The sequence below is a fragment of the Neospora caninum genome, chromosome VIIa (assembly GCF_000208865.1).
Source record: "Neospora caninum Liverpool complete genome, chromosome VIIa".
In the NCBI taxonomy this organism is placed as follows: domain Eukaryota; phylum Apicomplexa; class Conoidasida; order Eucoccidiorida; family Sarcocystidae; genus Neospora; species Neospora caninum.
This window is the reverse complement of record NC_018393.1, coordinates 501,682-505,162: the sequence shown is the minus strand read 5'-3', so window position 1 is coordinate 505,162 and position 3,481 is coordinate 501,682.

The window sequence follows — 3,481 nt, the reverse complement described above, 5'->3', positions numbered from 1 at the left end:
GGCTCACCCGAGATGAATGAGAACGTGTGCCGGCAGACATCCACTGGGGAGATGGGACGGGGGGCGTTGTAGTCATTGAAACGGAATCAATATCAGAGAGAAGAAGTTTCCAAAGAGGACGAACATGACTATTGGAGTGCGGAATAGACAGCCCGTCCATAAAACATTTGTCAGCTATGCATACAGTCAGCTTCTCTGTGATGTCGTGCCGGACGACAAAGCACCGTTTTTGCGTTTTTACTGGAAGGCAATCGCAATGAGCGCGCTAGGCTGCCGCTTAGCCAGCGTTGTTTTTGGGTTTTTCGAGTTTGGCTGGCGGGAGATTTAATAACGAACCGGAAATAGCTTGTTACGAGTTGAGCGCGCACGCTCAAGTAGAGAAGGGAAAATCTCCCCGGCACCGACTCAAGGCATACATCGGGAAAGGACAGGGACCTTTACGGGAAAATACGAGGCTATACTAGTCCAGAAAATAGGTAACTTCGTCATCGGAACGAAAAGCAAATCGAACAACAGCAGACTTAGAGACGCCAGAAATCAGCATTGCTCGTTGGAGGGGGCCCTGCCTTCCACATAGCGAGAAAATTCTTGGCGGGTTGGATGACCTCAACAAATCGCACACGGTTTCGCGTACAGACGTGGCTCAGCCTGGCAGCTACCGGTACGGGTCAGAGAGATCGTTCCTTGGTCTTTCTGTGTTTTCTGAGATAGTGCTCAATCTGCTATAATGTGTCATGCATTGTTGTATGGAACTGCTGCGTCCACACAAGCTATGACTGACAGAGTGAAAACGCAGCTGCCAGCATATCAGCCGAAGATTTTCTGTCTGGACTTCCTTTACACTTCTTTAATGGGGCCAATCCCGTAGACGAGTTTGTGAAGCAACCCGCCAGTTTAAGTAGAAGCATTCACCATGTCCAAGTTCCAGGTTTATAAGTAGACGCTCACGCAACCAATCCTTTATTTTCTAGAATTATGCTGACGCAGGAGGAAATTTGCTCGAAAGTGTCAAAGAAATGAAGTGTCGAAAACGTCTAGGCACGAATGTACCCTCATCGGCGCATGAGAGGCTCTTGTGTAATCCCTTTTCTTGAGAACCTCAGTTGGAAATGTATGTGGATCTCGGTTTCCTCTGGCTCGTTTCCTTCCTCTCCGCACGAAAAAACGTAGAACAACAACTCCGGCTGTACGCAGCTCTCTTTTTATCTGGTCCTCGGAAAATCGATTCGGCTTTTGCCGTACTTTCATTTCCCTCCCAGCTGTTCGCCAGCAAGGCACCAGGCACGACTCTATCCATTAGTCTTGGGATGTGTTTAGAAGTCTACCAGTGAACTTTAATCCGTGCATCTCGCGAGAATGGCATCGTCACTAAACAGTGTGTGACCGACTAGAGGGAAGAGGTGTTCTCTCTCAATGAACCGCACAGAACCTACGTTTTTTTCAGGTCGTGTTCTTTTTCCCAGATTCTCCGAAGCAAACTCCCCCAACGTTAGTAAACGCCTGCGGCGGATGTGGAAGGGCGCCTCTATTGCAGTGAGAAGCGAGTGAATGAAACGAAAGCCGGGAATCCCCAATCTCTCGGAAATGTGACAGAGCCACTCTATAGGCACGTCACGCCAGACAGCTTAGAAAAATTGCCATTTCGGCGGCTCCAACGCAACCGGTGGAGACACTATGAACCAGAAATCGATGTCGTACACGCGTATATATATATATATATATATATATATATATATATATATATAAATACCATTGTAGAGTTGTGCACATGTACGTGTGCGACATTTGTCGATCGGACCTATTTCGATTCTCCAGAAACGCGCTGTTATAAAAAATTCAGCAGGTGGGTAGTTTTTTGTACAAGCTGGCAAGAACACCAGTGTCATTTCGCTTGGCCCCATGGCTAGCTTCACAACCACACGGTCCACAGAAGGTCCTCAAGCACTAAGTGACGGCTTCATATATGGTGATCATTCGTAAGCGAGACTCCTCCGCATACCGGTATAGTTTCACTCTTTCTAGGTAGTCACAAGAAACTCTTCTCCACTTCTTTTATCTGATCTCACTCGATGAGGATTCAGGCGCCTTCATACCAACGTGGGACTTAACCCCGATGTTCCACTGGCATCCACAGACGGGCCAACTGACAAGAAGTCAAGAGAATCACCACCTCCCGATGGCTTCTTTTTGCTTTGGTGAGTCCTGCGTAACGCCCAGATGAGCCTACATCGTTCCTTCCTGTGTATGTCTATTCTTGAAAAGAAACAAGAAAAAAAGAAACACGATTTGGAGATTTACTGCAGAAGGGCACAGTCCCGAAGGTGAGCTTCGCAACGGCGCCTATCCCTGTTAGCCTAGCCCGGATATTGTCTCTGGCTTCTGAAAAATCCATTTAAAATGCGCACATCACGCAGTGCACCAGACCAAAATGGTCTTCGAGGAAGAGGAACCGCGTCTCGCAGTAACGCACATTTTGCCCACAAACATGGAGATGCGCTCCCTCCTGCGACTCCGCGGATAGTGTGGAAAGCCACAGACAACATACAAATGTACGCGAAGGCCAGGGATCTTCACATGCGAACGTATATGCCTGTTCAGACGCACATGTATGGGCATGCATCTATCTGCATATGCAGACATACGCATGCGGAAGTGGCTGAGAAACGAGAAACTTTCCTGTTTCAAGTGTGGATTTAAGAAAACGGAAGGTCCTTTCATAATTTTGAGAACCGACAAGGCACGCCTTCCAGCAAAGTGTTTCGGTTTCGTGAGACGCCAGTTCATCAGGTGGCCAGCTTCCCCTGTCAGGACTCTCGCGGCTGTGTTTTGCTGGCCGAGGCGCGAAGGCCCCGCCGCTCGTGTTGCAACATTCAGGTTTCAATCGTGTCGTGATTCTGGTGACACGTGCCTCTCGGATTTGACGTTCCGATTCAGATCTTGGGTCTGCAGCTTTCCCTCTGTCCTCTGTTTTGCCTTCCTCTCCCTTTGACACTCCTTTTGTCTTCCCTTTGCCTTCCTCGTCTGGCCATTTCGTCTCCGCTTCTTCGTTCGGGGGGTTTTCCTGCTTCCGTCCCTTTCGCACGCCGCATTGCTTGTACTTCGCTTCTCTCCCTCCTGGCTCTTCCCCGTCGCCCTCTTCTTACCCGTCGCCATCTTCTTCCGCGGAATCGCCCCGACCTGGTTCCGCTTCGAGGCCGTGTCCTGCGTACTCAAGCACTCCGCCTCTGACGCGGTGGGATTCAGTGCTCTCGTTTCTCGACTCGCTTTTACCGCGACCGTCGACACGCCCACAACGCGTTTCCCGATGTTCATCTCGACGCAGCACGAACTCGGCTCCTGGAAGTTTCCCCTCGAGAGTCCGTTCGTTCGTCCCTTCGATGTGGAGACAACGCCTGTGAGAGGGTGGCCTGTCTCTCGTCAAGCGTCTGTGCACTTCCACACTGGGCCTGGCTTTGCTCAGCAGTGCATGCAGACCATCGTT